Source organism: Amblyraja radiata, chromosome 25, assembly GCF_010909765.2.
Source record: "Amblyraja radiata isolate CabotCenter1 chromosome 25, sAmbRad1.1.pri, whole genome shotgun sequence".
In the NCBI taxonomy this organism is placed as follows: domain Eukaryota; kingdom Metazoa; phylum Chordata; class Chondrichthyes; order Rajiformes; family Rajidae; genus Amblyraja; species Amblyraja radiata.
This window is the reverse complement of record NC_045980.1, coordinates 35422300-35448600: the sequence shown is the minus strand read 5'-3', so window position 1 is coordinate 35448600 and position 26301 is coordinate 35422300. Positions and strand designations below refer to the sequence as shown.

Here is a 26301-nt window from a genome sequence, read left to right as displayed (position 1 = left end):
ACAAGTTATCTATGGGGTCTTTGGTGCGTAGACGGAAGCCGGTTATGGAAATCGGGCCGAAAATTACCCATGGCGCCTGAGAATTAGCGAGTGGCCACAACCTTGTAGAGATCAGCTCGCCAGACTACCACGGCACCTCCCTTGTCGGCAGGTTTGATCACCCAGTCTGGGTTATTGTAGTGAGTGCAGGGCTGTACGTTGGGTTGGGGGGGGTTAGAGTGAGAAAGGGGAGTAGAGAAGTTGAGGCGGTGATGTCCCACCGGCAGTTTAAAATAAAAAGGTCTAAAGCCTGTAGATGGCCATGAGGGGGAGTCCGAGAGGAGGGGATCCGTTGGAGACGGGAGAAGGGGTCATCACTGAGGGACGGCTCCTTCCCATGGAAAAACGCTTTGATGCTGAGGCGACGGAAGACGAGCTCCCCATCGTGGCAGATGCAGAAGTCATTGAGGTGGGGATGGAGGGGAACAAAGGTGAGGCCTTTGCTGAGGACAGACTGTTTGCTAACAGAGAGGGGGAGGTCAGGGGGGATGGTGCACACGGCAAGGATGGGGGTTGGCGCCGGAGGAAGGCAGGTGAGTGGACTGAGGCCGAGGTGATGTCTGGTGGGGGGTGGTCAGGGAGGAAGGGGGTACGAGGACTATAGTGTGGCTGGGGAGTAGCTGGGGTCATATGGTTTGAGAGGGAAGGGGAAGTTTCAGTGGAACAACCACTGATGGATGTTCCCTGTGTTAGGGGGACGAGCACTAGGACCCAGCACAGTGTCAGACTTGTATGAGTTTGTGTTTTTGTATTTTATTGCATTTCACGTGGCTTCTTATTCCCCTTTCCAGTACTTAATGTAACTTGGGTTCTTTATTTTCTCTATTGCTGATGTATGTATAGATGGGCTATTTTGAAGTATGCGTCAATTGTAAATGACTCGGTTTAGTACTTGATTGGAGCATCTTTTTATTCAAGATATAAAATGGAGCTGTCAACTTTGATTTGGACGTGGTCTACGTTTTTGGAACTATTACAAGCATAAGGTGCAATAGCAATCTTAAAAAATAAATAAATAAATAGAAAGTGCCAGGATCTGGCAACGGGGGGTAAAAAAAAACAAGACAACAAAAACAGACTTGGTTGGTAGTCCCCTTTCTGCGGAGTTTAATGTTATAAGCGATTGTTTCTCCTTTCTTTTTCCTTTTCTAGGGTCTACTTTCTTTCTTTACTTCCTTCTCTAACTTCTTTTCTAAGGGGTTTTCTTTTCTCAAAACTCTCTTGCACCTTCACGACTCTTGCGCACTTTCTTTACTTCCTTTACTTCTATCTTTTTCTTAAAGCTCAAAAAATGAAGCGGTACAAAAAATGTATTAAGACATATGTGTTGCGTAGTATTGTAACTTACCGTACTTCTAATTTAAAAAAATAAATAAAAACTTTGATTTGGACAATAGACACAAAATGCTGGAGTAACTCACCGGGACAGGCAGCATTGCTTCTCTCCAGAGATGCTGCCTGTCCTGCTTCGATTTGACAATGTTATCTTATTATCCAAAAGATATTTTGGGTACATGGAGGCACAACATATTTTGGGATATGGTCAGTAGAAGGATCTCGACCCAAAACGTCACCCATTCCTTCTCTCCAGAGATGCTGCCTGTCCCGCTGAGTTACTCCAGCTACATAGAAAATAGGTGCAGGAGTAGGCCATTCGGCCCTTCGAACCTGCACCGCCATTCAATATGATCATGGCTGATCATCCAACTCAGTATCCCGTACCTGCCTTCTCTCCATACCCTCTGATCCCCTTAGCCACAAGGGCCACATCTAACTCCCTCTTAAATATAGCCAATGAACTGGCCTCAACTACCTTCTGTGGCAGAGAATTCCAGAGATTCACCACTCTGTGTTTGGTGTCTATCTTTGGTTTAAACCAGCATATGCAGTTCCTTCCTACACAAGATATTTTGGGTATTCCTATTCAGAAAATGGCAAGATGCATACATTAATGATGTATGTGTTTTTGCTTTCAATATATCTGGAAAAAGTGGTTTTCATTTTCAAATGTACCGGTTCTTCATAATCAAGTTTATTCTGGTCAAATTGCAGAGTCTATTTCTAAGAGGTTGCCCTGGCTTGTTATCATCAGGATTTATATTAATGAATTTGATGAAAGGAACCCTGTATTGACCCGAGTCTGTTTTTCCCTATTTTTGAATTTTTAAAATTCTGAATTTAGATCAAGCTCTGCAGTTTTTGCACATTTGGCCATTTTGACTAATTTATGTGGCAACTTTGTCTGCTAGCTTTGTTGTATGTATGTTATCATGTATTCCAGGCGATGTTTTTAATTAGTCTCGCTTACAGTTTTTATGTTAAAGAAGCGCAGCATAAAGACGGCGCAGTGGCAGAGTTGCTGCCTAACAGCACCAGAGACCCGGGTTCGATCCTGACTACCGGTGCTATTTGTATGTTCTTCCTGTGCACATGTGTATTTTCTCCAATGCTCCCGTATATGGAGACCTACAAATTTGGAGGTTAATTGGCTTTGGTAAAATTGTCTCTGTGCAAGATGGTGATCGTATATAGGGTGATCGCTGGTCGGTGCAGAAGCAGTGGGTTTGAAAGGCCTGTTTCCAAGCCGTTTCTAAGTTCTTCCTGTGTGTGTAATTTAAAGCACGAATTTGATTAAAATGGCAACAGTAAAGGTAGTCAAATTTGGCCACTCAACCCTATTCACACAGAGTTCAAGGTTGCATCTTTATTTAAGTTTCAAGTTTATATATGGGCTTCCATAAAATGAATGCGGCTTAGGAAGCTGTCCACGGTGAGTTTGTATTAAAATCCACTTTGCGGAACCAACACCTGAGGAATTTTTCATGGCATATGGATCAGTCTGTTGTGCTTGCATGCCTTTGCTTCTGTGACATTTGCTTCATTGTTATTCAGACTGTGGTGCCTATCTCTTCACACACAAGAAATCCTGAAACTGCTTCAGGGCTAAATCTGTCAACGACTCTTAAATGTTAAATGTGTTAAAATGGTTATGAAAAATTAAAATATCTTTATGAAATGAACATTACTTCCACTGAGGTATACGGTAAAAATTGGCAGAGAAATTATTTGAAAACGCTTTTCCACCAAATGACACTCTCCATCCATAAATGTATAGATTAGGCATGAAATGGCGGAGATTTTTGGATCAATTGTTGTTGATCTTTTGTTAATGTATTTTCATTAAATCAAAGGATTTCATCATGCATGATCTCAGTGGTGCAATTCAAAGTGTCTTGTTCACAAATTATTGGGTTGCCTTTTGCAAGTGAAATGCTGGATATTGTCTGCTGTGGAAGAGATGGAGGAAAAATGATATGCTGCAGGAACTCAGTCGGACAGGCAGCATCTGTGGAGAGTCCAGGTGAAGGGACACGGACCAAAATGTGACTGTCTTATCTGGCAGTCAGGAGCAGGGAGAAGTAGAATTGATGAGGTGGAACAAATCTTTGATCATATTGGCTGCTTTTCCAAGGAAAGAGTATTGGGATAGTGTTGCTGAAGTAAATGGTATGAATTCCTATGCCCATGGAAGAAGTTCAGCATCTCTCAAGTTATTCACCCTAGTCCTCGGTAAGGTCTTGCCTGCTGTGACTGGAGTTCTCGTATGAATCTTATTAATTATTTCATGACTCGCAAAGGCAGAGTGACATGGACGATGCTAAAGATGATGACTACGCATACTGATTAGATAACATTCACAATGCATGACTTCTGAGTATCTAGGTACTTCAGTCTTTTGTTGCCGTTATCTTGGTAGCATTGGTCTTGGGATTTTGATGCAAAGCTAAACGCATCATGGTGCTCACTGAATTTACATTTTCAGTTCCTGTATCTCTGTGCTTCTCATTCTTATGCTGAAATCCTACTTTTTTTTTCTAAACCTGGATCTTGTGGCAAAGTCTTCCCATCATTCGTTAACAAAAACTGGTTGTTTTTTTTGCATTTAGTTTACAAGAAGTTGGAGGCCAGCATCAAACACACTGAAGGCTGGTACTGTGGTACAACGGGTCAAACTGATGCCTCCTACACCCAATGATCTGGATTCAATTCTGACCTTGTGCTGTCTATCTAGAATTTGCATGCTTTCCTCGCGATTGTAAGTTTTATCTGATGCTCCAGATTCTTCCCACATGAAGGTGAATGGTAGAACCTGGAAGAGTTGGGAATATGGGAAGGATGAAATGGAATTGGTGAAACGGGTGCTTGATTATTGGCTCCCTGAGTTCCACTGAAAAACCTAGCTCCAACTGAGCAGCTTTGTGCTGTTTCATTGTTTCAGAGGGATTAAACATCTGGCCTCTTTACAAGCTGGTGAACTAAAATTAATTGGGTCCCTGGTCTAATGCCATCCAATAATGTGCCCTTGTTTATGTTTTGATATATTTACTTAAATAATATCTACAGAATAAGTTTTAATTGAAATATGAAAAGAATTCTGATTAAATTATTCCATTACTTAGAGCTTTAAATAAATATTTTTGGCAAAGTAATTCCATCTGGGCAACTGTCCATCAATTGAATTGGAACAACCATTTTGTCCACTCGGTTTTACCTTGTGATCATTCATTTCAATTGCATTAAATATCTGACTCGATGAGGTATTGGGCTTTTGTCAAAGTACTTAGTCGAATTGATCATCCATGGTTAGTGCAAGAAATAAATGTGGCCAATTAGAAATGATACCAAAATGAATAAATAATCAGGGACAGTTCTGAAAATTAAATGCACGTAGTCTAGATGTGATGCCATGGATTTAAGGAACTAGTGGGAGGGAGGAACTGAAAGGAATCCACATTTGTCAGAAAATTGTGTTAGGTAAACTGTTGGGACTGAAGGCCGATAAATCCACAGGGCCAGATGGTCTGCATCCCAGAGTACTCAAGCAGGTGGCCTTAGAAATCATGGCTGCATCGGCTATCATTTTCCAATGTTCTCTCGACTCTGGATCAATTCCTGTGGACTGGAGGGTAGCCAATGTAACTCCACTTTTTAAGGAAGTAGGGAGAGAGAAAATACGGAATTATAGACCAGTTAGCTTTACATCGGTTGTGGGGAAGATGCTGGAGTCGAATATTAATTTGTAGCTGTTATAGCAGCGCATTTGGAAAGCAGTGATGGGATTGGTCAAAGTCAGCATGGATTTATGAAGGGGAAATCATGCTTGACTAATCTTTTGGAATTTTTTGAGGATGTAATAAGTGGATTGGATAAGGGAGAGCCAGTGGATGTGGTTTATCTGGACTTTCAAAATGCCTTTGACAAGGTCCCACACAAGAGATTAGTGTGCAAAATTAGAGCACATGATATTGGCAGAAAGGTATTGACATAGATAGCGAACTGCTTGGCAGACAGGAAGCAAAAAGTAGGAATAAACAGGTCCTTTTCAGAATGGTAGGCAGTGACTCGTGGTGCTGGGACCTCAGTTGTTTTCAATATATTAACAATTTAGACGAGGAAATTAAATGTAACATCTCTAAGTTTGCGGATGACACAAAGCTGTGTGGCAGTGTGAGCTGCGAGGAGGATGCTATGAGGCTGCAGGGCAACTTGGATAGGTTGGGTGAGTGGGCAGAAGCATGGCAGATGCAGTATAATGTGGAAAAATGTGAGGAGGGTAGTTCGGCAGCTGTGGCGGGACCTGAATGCAATCACCTCCTATAAGGCGAAATCAGGAGGCAGCACACGTCAGTGAAACTTCACTCCCTGACGAGTTCAATGGGTTTTATGCAAGCTTTGATAGTAAGAACTCTGATGTGCCTTCTCGAGCCCCCATTTGCTGTGATGGTATTTTGGTCACGGTCACAGAGGTCAACGTCAGATAATCCTTCATAGGAGTGAACCCCCGGAAAGCGCCTGGACCTGATGGTATACCCAGTCGTGTTCTTAAAAACCTGTGCGGACCAACTGGCTGGAGTTTTTACGGACATTTTCACGTCTGAGGTTCCCACCTGCTTTAAAAGGGCATCAATAATACCGGTGCCCAAGAAGAGCAAGGTGACGTGCCTCAATGACGATTGACCAGTGGCACTAACATCGGCGGTGATGAAGTGCTTTGAGAGGTTGATCATGGTGCAAATCAACTTGTATCTGGACCCACTGCAGTTCGCTTACCGCCACAACAGATCAATGGTGGATGCGATCTCGCTGGCTCTCCACTCTGCTCTGGACCACTTGGACAACAAAAACTCATATGTCAGGCTGTTATTCATTGACTACAGCTCGGCATAATTGGACAGGGTAGATGCAGGGAAAAAATTCCTGATGTCCAGAAACAGGGGTCACAATTTCAGAATAAGAACAATTTAGGACTGACATGAGAAAAAGCTTTTTCACCCAGAGGGTTGTGAATCTGTGGAATTCTCTGCCACAGAAGGTAGTGGAGGCCAATTCACTGGATGTTTTCAAGAGACAGTTAGATTTAGCTCTTAGGGAGACGGGAATCGAGGGATGTGGGGGAAAAACCAGAACGTGGTACTGATTTTGGATAATCAGCCATGATCATATTGGATGACGGTGCTAGCTCGAATGGCCTACTGCGCCTATTTTATATGTTTCTATATTTAACAGGATCCTGCGAGCCAACTTTTTTTACTCAAGGGTGCTATGTATATGGAACAGGCTGCCAGAGGAGGTAGTTGAGACGGGTACAATAACTACATTTAAGAAACGTTTGGAGGGATAAATGGATAGGAAAGGGATACAGGCCAAATGCAGACAGGCGGGACAAGTGTAGATCCAGCAAGTTGGTTGGCGTGGGCAATTTGGGCTGAAATTGTATAGTAATTTCCATGCTGCATAGCTCCATGACTCTAATTGGATTAAGGGCGACAAGGAAATGCAAATTGGTTAACACAAGGACAAGAAATGCTGGAGTATTCCTTGGGGAACATTTATAGATGTCTGGTCATACTAAAGAAGGGTTTCGGCCCGAAACGTTGCCTATTTCCTTCGCTCCGTAGATGCTGCTGCACCAGCTGAGTTTCTCCAGCACTTTTGTCTACCTTCGATTTTCCAGCATCTGCAGTTCCTTCTTAAATATTTATAAATGTCTTATGGGTTGAGGATCTCAATCCAAAACGTCACATCCATTTTCTCCAGATGATACTGAGTTACTCTGGCACGTTGTGTCCTTTTGTGGATAAACTGAAATTTTTGTTGGAAAACCCCAGTCAAATTTTATTTGTAGAAAATGACCAGTGAGAAATGTCTTTATGCAGTCTTTGGCCGTTTGGAGGTGGTACTGAACAAAGTCGTCTTTGAAACAGTAGTGGCAAAAGGTGGCATTGATGTATATAGTTCAAGGGGGCTAAACCAAAGATACTATCTTTGGGCTAAACTGCACAGCTTCCAATACACACTGTAGGTTTGTAATATAAATGTGCCATTTAAAAGCCTGCCAGCCCAGTATGTCATTGAAACATAAAAACCTGAAGATTCTGTGTTTGATCAGGAAACTCACTGAGATTGCCCACAGCAAGAAATTTATCTCAGAGGACAAATGTGAACTGTGACTGTTGGTGAATTCCTAACCATGCCCATTTCCAGAAAATGTGCACATATCTTTCTCCATCAGTGCTTGCATTTTGACCTGATTTTGTATCTGTCGCACTGCCATTGCTGTTTGTCTGTCCCTCTGATTTTGCCCAATTACAAGTCCTCCTCTTCTGCACCACCAGCATTCAAGTTCTCCAGCCTCTCACTCCCTGCACACTAGGGTGCCTCCTCTAAAGAAAACTCTTGTCCCCCTGTGACATACTTTAGAACAATTGTATTGGCTTTGCAGATGTCAAAGACTAGAGGGCATAGGTTTAAAGTGAGAGGGACAACATTTAAAGGAGACGGGTGGGGCAAGTTTATAGAGTGGTGTTTACCTGGAATGTGTTGCCTGGGATGATGGTGGAGTTGATATGACTATGCCATTTAGAGGCTTTCAAAAGGCACATGAATATGGAGGAATGTGGATCATGTGCAGCCAGGAGATTAGGTTGATTTGACATTTTGTCGGGGTGCAGATCAAACTTGGCTGTCCAGTGCTGTGAGGCAGCAGCTCTTGTGTCCTGCATGGAAATGAACAAAGGTAGATTGGGTGTCAATTTTGCTGGCTGTCACTTGGACTCTCTGTCCTGCAGCTACTCTGTAATCTGATGTTGTCTTGAAATATATTATGGTCACAATAGAACAATGTTTCCTTCCATTGCCATTGTTTCTCATCTGTTAACAATTTGGAGGATGTGATCTGCCTTGTCTCTTATCATTTGTCAAGATGTGGACGTTGGTTTGGAATAGAATTTATGTATTTACCTATTGCTGGACTGTTGATTCCACCACTGGACTCTGATTCAGATTAGTTTGTGTCGTATCCACCAGGTTGCAGTCAAATTCGCTGTTCACATGAAGCTCAGCGTAAACGACAATAGTGTTAGATACAACAATAAATAAAACAAACCATTGAAACGGGCCCTTTAGCTCACCAAGTCCATGCTGACCATTGATCACCCCATCGCACCATTTCTCTTATTCCTCTTTCCCATCGACTCAACACATTAGGAGCAATTTACAGAAAATAATTAACCTACGAACCCACATGTTGGGTTGTGGGAGGAAACCGGAGAATCCAGTGGAAACCCCGCAGCCAGGGAGAATGTGCAAACTAGACAGGCTGCACCAGAGGTCACGATTACAGCTGGGTCTCTGGCACTGAGCCTGTGCCACTGCGCTGCCCGAAAATACAGAACAAAACCTTTGTATGACCGGCGGAAATACTGATTTAGCAGAAGACGGGACCTTGTATTTTATTTAAAATGTGCATAATGTGATGGTGTAAATGGAATCCTTGCCTTTCTTTAGGGATCTCGGCTATTTTGTGTATTTTGTAGGTAACTGGATCCATAACACCAAATTTTCCTTTGTTCTCAGCATGATGCGTCTCTCTGTTAAGATAGTTTGTCAATGTTGTTCCTCTATTTTGTTCCTCCAGTTTCCATTGTATTGTAGTCACGCACTGTGCTACACAATAGTGGAAGCTGCTTAATCTCAATGCAAGGTGAACAAGTTGGATTTTGTTTTGCATGATGTTCTGCGGTTCCATATTCTGCAACTTTACCTGTGGTCATGCTCAGATCTTTCCCATGACACATCCATCTGTCCTGTAAGATAAATATGGATTTTGTTGGAACAAAGTGCTGGCTGTGCTATTACTTGTTAAAATTGTTCTCCAGAGATGTTGTCTGACCCCCTTTAAAGCAGTAATTACTGTGGATATTTTTCAGGCCAGCAATGGTGAAATGGTTGAAAGGATTACATTGTGCTAATCCCACTATAGAGCTGGAGGATGATCACTTCATAGTCTGCTTGTAATGATCAGAATTTAAATGTTCTGCCAATGGTTTATTTATTCCATTAAACCCAAAGTAGAGATACTAATTTGGGGAAAATATGCTATGGATGTAAACCACGATTCGGCGCTTGCATAACAAAATTCCTGTTTGTATCTCCATTCTTTTACAATCAACGGGTTTAAATTGCTGTTGCAGTTAAGTAGATGTAAATGTAAAGCAATTTGCACTTGGGGTGATCCCACAAAGAGCAACTAATTTGTATTTTAATTGACATACTGAGGCGAGTTCTTTCAGTGGTGCGAAAAAAAGCTGGCTGTTAGACGGGCCGAAACGTGGCCTAATGCTTCATTCACAAGATGGCAGTTAGGACATGAAGGAATTCCTTAAAATTCAGTCACTTTCCACGACCATGCATGTGAGTTGAATTAATTTTGGGTGCAAAATGAATAAAATAGCCTTGTTTTTGAAAGTTGCTTCGATTTCCTAGACTATTACAGATTCCATGAGTTTTTGTTTGCTTCATTTGTCAGGATGAAAGAGTTGCTGGGAAAACCAGTATTGAACACGCGCTTCTGATTGCCCTTAAGTTGTGGAAGCTGCCTTCTTTAAAGAATGTAGTCCTCCTTGTGAAACTATTTCCAGAATACTGCAGTGTAGCAAGTGGAGAGCTATGCCTGCCTTTTTGTTGGTTAGGTCGAACAGTCCTTGTTCCAACACACACTGGCACCATCCTCCAACTCTTTCATCGTCACATTGTGCATCAACGCCTGAAACTTTCAGCCTCCTTTGAATCTGAGTGTTCCAGACTGCTTCTGTGGATGAATTATTGTAATTCCCCTTCCACCAGTGAATAAATCTAGCTACTGGTCTCTCTATTTAGGGAAATATTTAGATGTCTCACAAATGTACATATTTCTCTACCAGTCTCCATTTTGTTGCAAAGTAAGGTTTAAATTTGAATTCCTGTTCAAGTTTTGTTTGGGTTTAAAGTATGTGTTTTCTATATAATTGCTGGCTTTTTTATGTCATTTAAATGCCAGCCACTGGCAGTTTGTTGGAGTGTCCAAAATAATTATTGTGCGCCAACAGGAAATTAAACGTTTGAGTATTAAACTTGTCATTAGTTTTTTTGTTGTTGCACAAAACAAAGCACTGGAGGAACTCGGCAGGCGAGGCAGCGTCTGGAGAGGGAACGGGCAGGCAACGTTTCGAGTTGCAACTCCCCTGCAGACTTTTTTAAAGATTTGGACCTCTTCATTTAGTTTGCGGAAAGATGTTATAATCTTAATACCTTAATTCAATTATTAACCGTTTTAATCTATGAATTTAATTGCAAGTCACTGATGTGAAAGTTTCAAGTACTTATGTACATGCCTGAGAATGACATGTTGTACGCAGACACTTTATTGAAAGGAAATTCCAGCAGAGAAATGTCAAGCTGGAGGAGCTGATGTATATTATGATGGGTATCCCCTGCTTCATCCTCCCTGTATACTGGTCAGCTGCCAATATGCAAGACGGAATAGACCTGGACTCCGGAGCAACTCAGCAGGTTGACCAGCTTCTGTGGAGGAGGAAGAGATTGGTCATTTTTTGGGTTGGGTCCTTGAGTTAGGACGCTGGCATTCAGTCCGACTCGAAGTGTCGACAATTCATTTCCCAGCAAGCTGCCCTGTTCTTCTGCTCCCACGGATACTGCTTGACCTGCTGAGTTGCCCATGATTGAAGAAAATATCCCTTGAAATGTCGAAAATGACTGCATTGGCATAAAAACTGCAGCCTGCTGAACTTGATTTGTATGTGTTAATGATATCAACTTGTCCTTGAATTTCATTGGTTGCGGCAGGGAGAAAAAAGATAATTTGATATAATGAATATTAACACACACATTAGCTTCAATTATGGTCAGGGGTGAGTATTAGTGCCTGCTCACAGCAGCTTTGTGTAATTCTATAGGTAACTCTTTATGCTTCAATTATATCTGTGAGAAGCACTGATAATGTTGTACATGTTGGTCTGGATTTATTCTGAGTTCATGCTTCGAATATTTGAAATTATGAACATTTCTTTCTTCAGAAAAGCTGAGAAATAAACTTGGAGCCTCTGCTGACAGCTATTCTTGACCTTGATATTTTTGATAAAGTCACTTTTATTAAAGTGCACAAAAATGATGAGCGAATGGCAGTCTTCTTTGGTGGTTACATAACAACAGTGTGGTATTGTGCAGTTGGCATTAATTCTGCATGAATACACTTGAATTGTCCAATATCACATGATGAATGTGTGATGGACCAACTTTTTTTATGCCTTTTGAATGATCGCCATCGTCTCAATACCTAAAGAATAGGTTCAATGTGGGCCCACTGGTTTATGAAAGAAGACACTAGCACAGGTGTAACTTGGCAGGTCACAGAAATTGGGGGAGACTATTGAGAGAATGAGAGCTGGTTCTCATGAGTGTATGAACTCTCCCGGCATGATTCAACATTGGAATGTTGAGATAAAATCAACATAAATAACCCCCCCCCCCTTCAATATTTGGAGATGGGCAATGAAGGTGAAGAATGGGTAATTAGTATCTGAGGCAAACATTTTGGAGATCTTCGTGCGGCAGAATGGCACAGTTGGTAGAGCTGCTGCCTTGGCGCCAGAGACTCTGATTCCACGCTATGCCCGGGTGCTATCTGTGCGAAGTTTTTCCTCTGACTGTGTGAGTTTCCTCCAGGTGCCTCCCACACGTGGGTTAATTGGCCTCTTTAAATGGTCCCATGTGAGCTGGGATTGGATGGGGAAGTGGGATTCAAAAGAATAGTGTGAACCAGTGATTGATGTTCAGTATGGACGCAGTGGGCCGAAGGGCCTGATCCCATATTCATTTTTCAATCAATCTTGATGCTGAAGCAGTTTTGTCTGCAAACAGCTCTGGACGAGCAGCTTCATTTTTTTTTAGTAGCTAGTTTCTTAGATTAAATATACTAATGTTCAATTATTCACTTTTAAATTGTTTTCCTATTTTTCTAATAAAAGCTCTTGATGAAATTGAGAGAACATTTGGAATAGCGAAGGAAATATCCTAACAGGCTAAGCTGAACTCCTGACGCTCTTTGCAGTGCAGATGTGGCTATCCTGGATGGAGCTGGTTGCCATGCCAATTGTCGTCCAGGATGGATTGCTTTCTGCTTGTGAAGCTCTGCAGTTCTTTATTCTCCAAGAATATTATTAAACCCGCAGCCACAACATCCCTCTGTTGCATTAGGATCTATTAATAATAGTTGCTGTCAGGTTTGGCATATGCTAAATGTCATAAACTCAAGTGACAGATGTTTACCACAGAATATTTTTCTGAAATAAGCTGAATTTAGTTGGTTTCTCCATACCACTAGCCATCGTGGCATGACCCAACCGCACAGGATGGGCTCCGCGAGGAGTGCTGAATGATTGCCAACCTGCCCCACCTAAACCGAGAGATGTGTGGTGAGACAATGAAAGTTTGGCACATTGATAGTGTACTAATGAGTAGGAAGGAACTGCAGATGTTAGTTTACATAGAAACTTAGAAATTAGGTGCAGGAGTAGGCCATTCGACCCTTCGAGCCTGCACCGCCATTCAATATGATCATGGCTGATCATCCAACTCAGTATCCCGTACCTGCCTTCTCTCCATACCCTATGATCCCCTTAGCCACAAGGGCCACATCTAACTCCCTCTTAAATATAGCCAATGAACTGGCCTCAACTACCCTCTGTGGCAGAGAGTTCCAGAGATTCACCACTCTCTGTGTGGAAAAAGTTTTTCTCATCTCGGTTTAAAAGATTTCCCCCTTATGCTTAAGCTGTGACCACTTGTCCTGGACTTCCCCAACATCGGGAACAATCTTCCTGCATCTAGCCTGTCCAACCCCTTAAGAATTTTGTAAGTTTCTATAAGATCCCCTCTCAATCTCCTAAATTCTAGAGAGTATAAACCAAGTCTATCCAGTCTTTCTTCATAAAACAGTCCTGACATCCCAGGAATCAGTCTGGTGAACCTTCTCTGCACTCCCTCTATGGCAATAATGTCCTTCCTCTGATTTGGAGACCAAAACTGTACGCAATACTCCAGGTGTGGTCTCACCAAGACCCTGTACAACTGCAGTAGAACCTCCCTGCTCCTATACTCAAATCCTTTTGCTATGAAAGCTAACATACCATTCACTTTCTTCACTGCCTGCTGCACCTGCATGCCTACTTTCAATGACTGGTGTACCATGACACCCAGGTCTCGCTGCATCTCCCCTTTTCCTAATCGGCCACCATTTAGATAATAGTCTGCTTTCCTGTTTTTGCCACCAAAATGGATAACCTCACATTTATCCACATTATACTGCATCTGCCAAACATTTGCCCACTCACCCAGCGTATCCAAGTCACCTTGCAGTCTCCTAGCATCCTCCTCACAGCTAACACTGCCCCCCAGCTTTGTGTCATCCGCAAACTTGGAGATATTGCCTTCAATTCCCTCATCCAGATCATTAATATATATTGTAAGTAGCTGGGGTCCCAGCACTGAGCCTTGCGGTACCCCACTAGTCACTGCCCGCCATTGTGAAAAGGACCCGTTTACTCCTACTCTTTGCTTCCTGTTTGCCAGCCAGTTCTCTATCCACATCAATACTGAACCCCCAATGTCATGTGCTTTAAGTTTGTATACTAATCTCTTATGTGGGACCTTGTCGAAAGCCTTCTGGAAGTCTAGATACACCACATCCACTGGTTCCCCCCTATCCACGCTACTAGTTACATCCTCGAAAAATTCTATAAGATTTGTCAGACATGATTTACCTTTCGTAAATCCATGCTGACTTTGTCAAATGATTTCACCACTTTCCAAATGTGCTGCTATCCCATCTGTAATAACTGACTAGCAGTTTCCCCACTACCGATGTTAGACTAACTGGTCTGTAATTCCCCATTTTCTCTCTCCCTCCCTTCTTAAAAAGTGGGGTTACGTTTGCTACCCACCAATCCTCAGGAACTACTCCAGAATCTAAAGAGTTTTGAAAGATTATTACTAATGCATCCACTACTAATGCATTTCTGGAGCTACTTCCTTAAGTACTCTGGGATGCACCCTATCTGGCCCTGGGGATTTATCGGCCTTTAATCCATTCAATTTACCCAACACCACTTCCCGACTAACCTGGATTTCACTCAATTCCTCCAACTCCTTTGACCCACGGTCCCCTGCTATTTCCGGCAGATTATTTATGTCTTCCTTAGTGAAGACGGAACCAAAGTAGTTATTCAATTGGTCCGCCATATCCTTGTTCCCCATGATCAACTCACCTGTTTCTGACTGCAAGGGACCTACATTTGTTTTAACTAATCTCTTTCTTTTCACATATCTATAAAAACTTTTGCAGTCAGTTTTTATGTTCCCTGCCAGTTTTCTTTCATAATCTATTTTTCCTTTCCTAATTAAGCCCTTTGTCCTCCTCTGCTGGTCTCTGAATTTCTCCCAGTCCTCTGGTATGCTGCTTTTTCTGGCTAATTTGTACGCATCATCCTTCGCTTTGATACAATCCCTGATTTCCCTTGTTATCCACGGATGCACTACCTTCCCTGATTTATTCTTTCGCCAAACTGGGATGAACAATTTTTGTAGTTCATCCATGCAGTCTTTAAATGTCTTCCATTGCATATCCACCGTCAACCCTTTTAGAATTAATTGCCAGTCAATCTTGGCCAATTCACGTCTCATACCCTCAAAGTTACCTTTCTTTAAGTTCAGAACCATTGTTTCTGAATTAACAATGTCACTCTCCATCCTAATGAAGAACTCAACCATATTATGGTCACTCTTGCCCAAGGGGGCACGTACAACAAGACTGCTAACTAACCCTTCCTCATTACTCAATACCCAGTCTAAAATAGCCTGCTCTCTCGTTGGTTCCTCTACATGTTGATTTAGATAACTATCCTGCATACATTCCAAGAAATCCTCTTCCTCAGCACCCCTGCCAATTTGATTCACCCAATCTATATGTAGATTGAAGTCACCCATTATAACTGTTTTGCCTTTGTCGCACGCATTTCTAATTTCCTGTTTGATACCATCTCCAACTTCACTACTACTGTTAGGTGGCCTGTACACAACACCCACCAGCGTTTTCTGCCCCTCAGTGTTTCGCATCTCTACCCATACCGATTCCACATCCTCCAAACTAATGTCCTTCCTTTCCATTGCGTTAATCTCTCTAACCAGCAACGCTACCCCACCTCCTTTTCCTTTCTCTCTATCCCTCCTGAATATTGAATATCCCTGGATGTTCAGCTCCCAGCCTTGGTAACCCTGGAGCCATGCCTCCGTGATCCCAACTATATCATAATCATTAATGGCTATCTGCACGTTCAACTCATCCACCTTATTACGAATACTCCTTGCATTGAGACACAAAGCCTTCAGGCTTGTTTTTACAACGCTCTTACCCCTTATACAATTATGTTGAAAAGTGGCCCTTTTTGATTTTTGCCCTGGTTTTGTCTGCCTGCCACGTTTACTTTTCACCTTGCTACCTATTGCTTCTACCCTCATTTTACACCCCCCTGCCTCTCTGCTCTTGTACCCATCCCCCTGCCACATTAGTTTAAATCCTCCCCTTTACACTGAAGTTAGGCACACCATGCTGAATAACTTGGCGGGACAGGCAACATCTCTGAAGTCTGAAGAAGGGTCTTTGCCCGAAAGGTCACCCATTCGTTCTTTCCGGAGATGCTGCCTGTCCTGCTGAGTTACTCCAGCATTTTGTGTCTATCTTTGGTCTACTGATGAGACTGTATGTAGTCTCAAAGAACTGTAGATGGTAGTTAACAAAAAAAGGCGCACATTGCTGAAGTAATTTTGCAGCTCGGGCAGCTTTGAATTTAAGTTTGATTTATTGTCACGTGTACCTAGATACATTGAAAAGCTTATTGTATGCATATCTGGAGAACGATGATAGGTGATGGTTTGGGTGAGGACCCTTCTTCAGATGGGATAAGACGCAATCCCTGGGTTGCGCTGATGACATTTAACATGGCAACGTTGGGCAAAGCTTTGATTTCTGTTAGGGTATTAAGGCTGTGCCACAGTTAAAGTATTTGGACCTATTTCGTAATTTTACATTTCAATATATTTAAATATAACATAAATTGAAATACAATTGAAATAAATAACTGATGACTTTCTCCGACCTCATCTTCAGGGCTGGAAATTGCCGCTCGATCTGGCTTTGAGGCTGCTCCCCATGTAGAGTGACAGATGTGCGAGCATCTCTAACTCAGCACATTTGGAGCAGATCTCCCAATAAGTGTAGGGTTTGCCTGGGAGCAGTCGAATGCCAGCTGCAGTCAATCTGTTACTGCCTGACAACTTTGAGTTGATCTTGTTCGTCATTCCAGGCGTCTCCTTCCCACCCTGTACCAAGCTGATGTGCAGTTCACTCAAGCATTACATTATTACAGCTACAGACTTAGTAAACGCTGCTGTACATTGTATTCCAGCCAATGATGAATAGCTGAATAACAGGTTCAGGTTCAAATTGATCTCTCTACTTGGTAGATACATATGTAATTGTACACTTTCATGTGGGACTCTTCCTTTTGAGTACAGAAAGAATTAAGATTGATAATCCCAAATGTACGTGCCTTGTCCTCCACATATGATAACAAATGGGCCATTTGCCTTAATTTGCACATTAAATTTCTTACAAATTAATTTGACTCCGAGCACGGAGTTGATTACTTGGTCAATGAAGAACAATTTCTATCTTCCTCATTGATCATCATTTGAGCTGTGTTAAACCATCGTTGGACCAATTGAGCCTCTGTATTTGTGTAGGAAGGAACTGCAGATGCTAAGTTACACTGAAGATGGACAGAAAATGCTGGAGTGTCTGAGGAAAGGTATCGACTTGAAACGTCACCAATGCCTTTTACCCAGAGACCCGAAACATTGCCTCCATGTTCCCCAGGGATGCTGCCTGATCCATTGAGTTACTCCAGCATTTTGGGTCGATCTTTGATGGAAGTACTTAGCAGGTCGGGCAGCAGCACAAAAATGCTGGAGAAACTCAGCGGATGAGGCTGAATCTATGGAGCGAAGGAATAGGTGACGTTTCGGGTCGAGACCCTTCTTCAGACTGATGTTGGGGGGGGGGGGGAGGGGGGTGGAAGCAGAGTGGAAGCAGAGCAAGGCAAGTTTGCAGTTTAAAACGTGCTTGTTTTTTATTTTGAGATTACCTGTGGAAACCTGAGCCCCTAATGCCTCAGGAATCCAAAGATGGTAATCAGGAACAAGTAAATCGGGTTCTTTTCCATGCTCTTCCTTGAGGTCAGGCCAGGGACCTTGGTGTCACTTTGGATGAGAAGCTGAATTAGATTCTCCAGATTTGTAATGATTTGGTTTGATCTTTGGCCAGGAAATACAGGTCGTTTTGGCAAATCATCCTTATTGCAACATGAAGTTTGGAGAAAAAGTCCCTCATTAAATTTGAAAACACGGATGTGAAAAGGTGGTATGTAAAGGGTGTTCCCATAAGATTATTTTTGCAGTACGCTCTGTTCTCATTCAAGGTCAGCAATGTGGCAAGGATGTTTTCCAGTGTTTCAGTCATTGCCTGGTGAATTTTCTTTTGTGCAGATTTTCTTTTAGTTTAGAAACTGTTGATATAAGGAGATGACCTAACGATATTACAAGTTCAGTTTGTCTATTTTCATTTCTTTGAAGCAGAAATTTGTCACCTCATTCTCCTGGCCATATACAGCTAAAGCTTTCAAATTTATTTTAATAGATTGCCATTCCAGATCTTCAATGTGCAAATGGAGTTGGCAAAAAAAGAGTAATGGACGGGACACACTTTGACCGAATTGCACTGTGGATTTTGAACATCTTGAGACGCAAAGTGCTTTAACTTGACTGAGCATCATTGCTGCAATTATCAACTTCTGTACATGCTCCTGTTGACCCCCAGTCTTTGACACTGGATTTCGGAGCTCCGGCAACGGCAACTTCTCCCACCCGAATTGCGGGGTTGAAAACGACCCGGAGCGGGGACTTACATTGCTCGGCGCGGCTTTAACGGCCGCGGGACTTGCCATCGCCCGCCGGAGGCTTTAACATCGGGAGAAGAATGGAAAACAGGGGAGAGACAATGACTTTGCCTTCCATCACAGTGCAGCAAATTCACTGTGATGGATGATTGTGTTAATTGTGTGTTTTGTTAATTGTTTCTTGTTGTTGTATGACTGCAGAAGCCAAATTTTGTTTGAACTTCATTTGAGGTTCAATTGACAATAAACGGTATTGTATTGATAGGGACTGATGCATTATTTTCAAGTTTCACTGTCCCACAAAAAATTGTAATCTTGCATCTGCATCAAGACTGCAACCATGCTGTGGTATTGGTTGATATTTGTCCATCTTGGTACAGTCACCAGACTGTGCTGCAACGTTGTTGCAATTTTCATAACCCTGCAGCACAGGCTCAATGCTTTTTGCAGAAGTGGAGCCAATCTGGAGGATAAATGGGAAACCTTTCATTTTTGCATCCAGTGCACTCCATAATGTTTGGGACAAAGACCCATCATTTATTTATTTGACTGTACTCCACAATTTGAGATTTGTAATAGAAAAAAATCACATGTGGTTAAGTACACTTTGTCAGATTTCATTAAAGGCCATTTTTATACATTTTGGTTTCACCATGTAGAAATTACAGCTGAGTTTATACATAGTCTCCCCATTTCAGGGCACCATAATGTTTAGGACATATGGCTTCACAGGCATTTGTAATTGCTCAGGTGTGTTTAATTGCCTCCTTAATGCAGGTATAAGAGAGCTCTCAGCACCTCGTCTTTCCTCCAGCCTTTCCATCCAGAGTTGGATAGAGCTCTTAAAGATAGCGCAGTCAAGGGATATGGGGAGAAGGCAGGAATGGGGTACTGCTTGTGGATGATCAGCCATGATCACAATGAATGGCGGTGCTGGCTCGAAGGGCCGAATGGCCTACTCCTGTGCCTATTGTCTGAAGAAGGGTTTCGGCCCGAAACGTCGCCTATTTCCTTCGCTCCATAGATGCTGCTGCACCCGCTGAGTTTCCCCAGCAATTTTGTGTACCTTCGATCTTCCAGCATCTGCAGTTCCTTTTTGAACACCTATTGTCTATTATTGTCTTTGGAAACTTTTATTGCTGTTTATCAACTTGAGGACCAAAGTTGTGCCAATGAAAGTCAAAGAAGCCAGTATGAGTAGAAACAAGAATAAAACTGTTAGAGACATCAGCCAAACATGAGGCTTACCAAAATCAACTGTTTGGAGCATCATTAAGAAGAAAGAGAGCACTGGTGAGCTTATTAATCGCAAAGGGACTGGCAGGCCAAGGAAGACCTCCACAGCTGATGACAGAAGAATTCCCTCTAGATAAAGAAAAATCCCCAAACACCTGTCTTACAGATCAGAAACACTCTTCAGCACTCAGGTGTGGATTTGTCAATGACCACCCAGCAACCGGTGATGTCCATGAATCGCAGACATCAAGCAGTCATTGCATGCAAAGGATATGCAACCAAATACTAAACATGACTATTTTCATTCACATGGCATTGCTGTGTCCCAAACATTATGGTGCCCCGAAATGGGGGGGACTATGTATAAACACTGCTGTAATTTCTACATGGTGAAACCAAAATGTATAACAATAGCCTTTATTAAAATCTGACAATGTGCACTTTAAGCACATGTGATTTTTTTTTTCTATTACAAATCTCAAATTGTGGAATAGAGGCAAATAAATTATGGGTCTTTGTCCCAAACATTATGGAGGGCACTGACTCCACACCAAAATCCAGGAAAACCCAACTTCTGTTATCAAACTGCAGTCATGAGATCATCAGACGTAAGAGCAGAATTAGGCCATTCGGCCCATCAAGTCTGCTCCACCATACAATCATGGCAGATCTATGCCTCCCGACGCTGTTCTCCTGCCTTCTCCCCGTAACCTTTGACTCCCTTCCTAATCAAGAACCTATCAATCTGCTTCAAAAATACACAAATGACTTGGCCACCACCGCTGTCTGTGGCAATGAATTCCACACATTCACCACCTTCTGAATAAAGAAATTCCTCCATCTCCATTCCAAAGTTATGTCAATTCATTCTAAGGCTGTGCCCTCTAGTCCTGGACTCCCACTACACAATTTATCCCCCACATCCACTCTATCTGGGCCTTTCACTATTGCATCATGTTTTAGGGGCTGATTCCCAAATCGTCTAACTTTTCACTGAGACGTGAGAATAGTAATTCCCATTCGATACTGCAACTTGTTAATAACCTCCCTGCTGTTCAACACTTTGCAAACTGTGCAATGAGACTGGAAAATATGGGCAGTTTTCCATGCACCAGGGCCTCTTGGTGGAAGCAGATTTTGATGAAATTCAACTAATCCTTCAATATACCTACTGCAGGAAGACACAAAGTGCAAGAAAAAAGAGATGATGCTTTGGGTCAGGATCTTTCTTCAGACCATCTATGGTTGTCACTCTACAAGTGAATGGAGATCAATGATGTGAATGTGGCACCCAGGTTGTGGTTTACCAGGTTCCAGGTTCTTGCTGTTGGCTCTCTTCCAGCATTGCCCAGAGCCTGCGTCTGAATGGAGATTATCAATGCCATCTCAGAAAAAATGTTCAAATCCATTGGCAGGAAAGACAAACCAATATCACCTGCTCTCCCAGGCTTATATCTCCAGCACTGAGGGATTAATTCCACAGTTTGCTCCGATGGTCTGAAAATGCTGTTCACTTTCCTGACCCCGGAATCATGGAACAGGCACATGTTTAATGAGCTCTGATGTAGCAATAAATTTCCAGGTGAACAGAGAAAAAGATTCTGGAATGTTCTCAAAGTTGTCTTTAAAACTGTGTAACATTCCCATGAACTAAAGGTAGTTCTTAGCCTGTGATCAGTGGAGAGGGTGCCATTTGGGAACATTTTGGCCATGGTTTGGAAGTGCACCAAAACCTGATCCCGATTTATTGTTGTCATGTGTGCTGAGGTACAGTGAAATGGTTTGTTTCACATGCTATCCAAACAGATCAGATATACCATACACATATACAATCATATCAAACTCTGGTGCAATAGATACAAACACTGCTATACCTGCAGGTAGATAAGAGATTTAAGAGCAGAGCGATTGTATCGGATGGTGGTAGATCCTTCTCTGGGAAGACCATGTTCCGGTGGCATCTTAGGCCTGACCTGGTGCCATCTTGTGTAAGCGACAGAATGAGTGGACCATGTTCCAAGCGTTCCACCCAGAGAGTTGTGAATTTATGGAATTCACCCAGAGAGTTGTGAATTTATGGAATTCCCTGCCACAGAGGGCAGTGGAGGCCAAGTCACTGGATGGATTTAAGAGAGAGTTAGATAGAGCTCTAGGGGCTAGTGGACTCAAGGGATATGGGGAGAAGGCAGGCACGGGTTATTGATAGGGGACGATCAGCCATGATCACAATGAATGGCGGTGCTGGCTTGAAGGGCCGAATGGCCTCCTCCTGTACCTATTTTCTATGTATTGCAGAGTCTGTGGAGGCCACATTGGCCTCATTAACCAGTTGTTCTGGAAGTGCATCATCTTGAATCTTGATGATGTCTGCAGAAAATGTTTTTGAAGTTGATCCTTTCTAAAAATAAATTAAAAATTGCCTATTTGGTTGAAATTGTCCATATCTGGTTGGCATTGTATTAGTCCCTATTCCACGGCCTTAGTTCCAAGTACTTCATTTCCTATTCTTTCTAACCATCAATCTTATCTGTTCTTGATACATTTCCTGCCTCAAGCAGCAATTGTTGGTCGGTACTGCAGTCCCTGAACCACCTTTCTTTACGGCATCCTTCCTCTTCTGTTATCACTTTTATCATTTTGTTGGAATCAAATTATTTTAAGTTGAAGGATTTGTCTTCTAAATTCATAGATTGTATCATGTCCTGCTCTCTGCAACAATATAAAATCCTTGATGTGTCACTTGAAAAAACATCTTTAGCAGTGTTAAGAAAAGAGTTGGGAAAAACAACGTGGTGTTGTTCGACTTCACAAAGGTATAAAAATCAAGAGGGGAATAGATAGGGTGAATGCACAGAGTCTTTTTACCCTGGACAGGGAATCAAGAACCAGTGGACATGGGTTTAAGGTGAGAGGGGAAAGATTTAGTAGGAACCTGACGGGCATCTCACGGGTGGGTATATGGAACGATCTGCCGGAGGAGATGAAGCAGATACTTTATGAGCATTTAAAAGACATTTAGACAGGTACATGGACAGGAAAGGTTGAGGAACATGGAGCAAACGCGGTCAGTTTGGGACTAGCTTAGATGGTGCATCTTGGTCAGTTGGGTCGAAAGGCCTGTTTTTCTGCTGTATGACTCTAGAAGTGATGCAACACAAGCTAGGGAAGAAATATATTAAAATAAGAGATGTTTGTAACAAATTCCGTTGAGAACAACATTGACATGCCATGTGGAAACGAGGTGCTTCAAATGGAACTCTTGTTAGGTTCACTGCAGTTGGAGCATGTTTTCTCAGGCCGATGGGCAGTGGTTGTGGCCAGCATGGCTGTTTTATTTATTCATGTCTACTAGAAATTGCACCCACTCGGTTGTCCAAAGCATAATAGTCCTATGCAAATATCCATCATTGTGGTTACGCTGAGTGTCGTCTGAAGTCTCTTGTATGTGAGTTTGTAGGTTCAAAGTCATAGATGCCACAGTGTTAAATTTGCCAAAAATTGGGTTTAAAACATTCCCCTACTTACGATGCAAATGGAAAATGACAAAATGGCTAAGAAAGTCATTTCCACTTTGCCCTGGACTATTTTGGTAATGTTTCCAGATGAACAAATCAAATGAATTTTGCCCTTTAGCCAAAAACGGCAAAAACTGCAATGCTGAATATTTAAAATAGAGACAATACTGAAGACTTCCACAACAATGGAGGAGGACTGGCCAAGCTCTGTGCCTTCCACCACAGTGATGAATGCTGTGGTGGATGTTTGTGTAAATTTTTTATTGTGGTTGTGTTCTTTATTACTGTACCGCTGCTGGCAACCCAAATACCACCGACCTTGGTTGTGTGGCAATTAAATTATATCAATTATATATCTATGGTGAGAAAAATCGATAGTATTTGGGTCAGTCATCCTGCTTTAGAACTGCATTGAAAGAATGGTTTATGAAATGTTACAGAAACTTGTAAAGGGCCATTGAACTGAAATACTAACTCCGCAGTTGCTCCCTGTTCTGCAGTGTGGGGGGATGATTTTTTTTGTCTAATTGTAGTCCTGTAGGTCTGTGTCCAAGATGGCTGCCGTGAAGGGAGAGTGGACGCTGGCGCGCTTTGGCTGCCGCTGCTCTCTCTTCACACTGTGTTTTTGATTTTCTGTTTTTGGATTGAATTCTGTTTTTAATTTGTGTCTCTGTGATGTATTTTTTACCTGTTCTATTCTGATTATGTTTTTATTCCGATTACTATGTAAGGTGTCCTTGAGATGTCTGAAAGGCGCCCATCAAATAAAATTTATTATTGTTATTATTATTATTAGAATCAGTCTGAAGAAGGGTCCTGACCCAAAACATCACCATCCATGTTGTCCAGAAGTGCTGCCTGACTCGCTGACTTACTCCAGTATTTTGTCTTTTGTCAATCACCTTCTGCAGTTTCTTATGTCTCCATTTTACCTTGGACTGTGCTGAACTGAAAAATAGAACACACAGTTAAACTATGGGTCTGCATAGTAATCCCAAGGATGTTTTCAAAGTTTTATGATAATTGATTTTGTTTGCTGATATTGAATACTCAATTACATGCAAGCTATAATGAAATGGCGAGATGCTGCTGCTTTTGGACATTTGTGGAAACCTGAAACGTGCAAAAAATCGACAACTGTACTTTGTGTTTCTGGCATAATTCCAATGTAGTAGCAGGGAAGGTGGAAGCTTCTGGCAGCTGTAATTATTGCAAAGCGGGCAAAAAATCCCTCGGGGCTCAAATCCACTAGCAAAAAGATGTGTAATATGAGAATAATTTGTGCTGATGCTGATGAGTTAGCACTGATTTGGGGCAATGACATGTTACCTTGTTTAAAACAAATTATGTAGAATTGCTTAAGTCCAAATTGATTTGTTGGTATCGAAAGGATGATTTTTTTTTTTTCTGCCATTGATTTGGTTTGCTAACTAAGAAAACCGATGAAGACCAAAAAGACTCATTTCACCAAGATAATTCACATGAATGCTCAATTCATAGTCGCGTACAACAGCATTTAGTTTTTATCTTGCAATCCATTCTCTTAAAATGAAACTCCTCAATCACACCTGTCTATTCAATGTCTTTAGATTTACTATAACCCTCCAATCCGTGATTAATAAATTGATACTTTCCTTCCTCTAGGCATAACTACTTCATATCGGAGCTATCTCCCAAGATACACACATCCTTGGGTAAGTGAAAGAGCATTGAAATCTTCCTCTCTCGTATTTAAAAAAAACAAATAACATGTAGCGGGATGGACACCATTCACTAGTTGCCACAAATCAGTCGCATGCTGTTCCTTACACCCAGACATTATATTTAAGGCTATATATAGCAGAGGTATACTTGGAAATATATAAATATGTAGCACACTAGCCACCCTCCAGTCTCCTGGAACCGCATCTGTGCCAAATGATTATGCATATATGATGCAAGGGTTTCTGTACTTTCTTACCTTGCTTCCCTCAAAATCGGAAGATACACTTGGGTCAGGCCATTTATGCATCCTAATGTGCGAATAACTGCCAATACGACATCCTTCGGTAATTCATAAATGAGCCAAGATATTACAACTCATTTACTTCAGTTCCTTAGCTTCCATGATCTACTTGGTAAAAATAGCTGAGAAATAGTCATTAAAAACATCTTCCATCTCCTGTGGCTCCATGCATGCAGATCTTTAAGGAAATATTCTTTCCCTTGTCTATTCTAAAAATATATATTTTTTTGTTGTTCAAACTACATAGAAAATAGGCGCAGGAGTAGGCTATTCGGCCCTTTGAGCCATTCAATATGATCATGGCTGATTATCCAAAATCAGTACCCTGTTCTGGCTTTCCCCCCCATATCCCTTTATTCCCTTAGCTCCAAGAGCTAAATCTAACTCTCTCTTGAAAACTCTGTACCTATCAGTATTCCAGATACTGGTGTGTCAAATAAAAACAATTCACTTCACAACAGCCTTGTTTGGAATTTTAATTGAGAACAATTTTGCTCTTCTGTTTGAAGTAAAACTGCATGTTCTCAGTCCCTCTGGATGTGAATTTGTAGTTGTTTCACATGTATAAAACACTGTGGTGGGAGCTAAATTGGCTTGCTCACAGAAGGCTAATACTTGCAAAATATGCTGAATGCATCCACACTGTGTTAGATCTTAGTTGCATTAGTTGTACATTTTCATTTGTATCTGAACAGTTACCGACCGATCAGGACGTTTTCATGTGAATGCAATTTGCTATCACCATCTCAATATTTTCACACATTTCTCAAGATCTCCTTGACATCAAGCCACACTGGAGCTTAAAGGTATTTAGAACTGAAGAACCCACGTAATAAACACAACTGTCCCCTGCGTTTACAAAGCCATAATCTGAGTCATCGTGTGCTGTGCCACAACTGTGAAAGCGACATTTAGTGAGAAAATGTAAGCTTTTGCACATTAGTTTGTGTTGATGGTTAATTGTACATTTTTGCTAACATTTGGCAGACTGACAGACTATTGCTATGATATCTTGGATGCAAAATACTTAGATAACCCTCCTTCCTTGAATGATGTATAATTTAAAGTCTTGTGGATTGGATGCCTTGGAGGGAACCAT

The 26301-nt window shown here is 41.9% G+C and overlaps 1 protein-coding gene across 9 annotated transcripts in view; it reads left to right on the top strand.

Moving 5' to 3' along the window:
• The window catches only part of arvcf (ARVCF delta catenin family member), a 230796-nt gene that overhangs the window by 18045 nt on the left and 186450 nt on the right, over positions 1–26301 (top strand). For all 9 annotated transcript variants that reach the window (XM_033043841.1, XM_033043843.1, XM_033043846.1 and 6 more), the window contains exon 2: positions 24842–24891. The gene's annotated coding sequence lies outside the window, so the exon portion shown is untranslated. The remainder of the gene's footprint in view (positions 1–24841; positions 24892–26301) is intronic.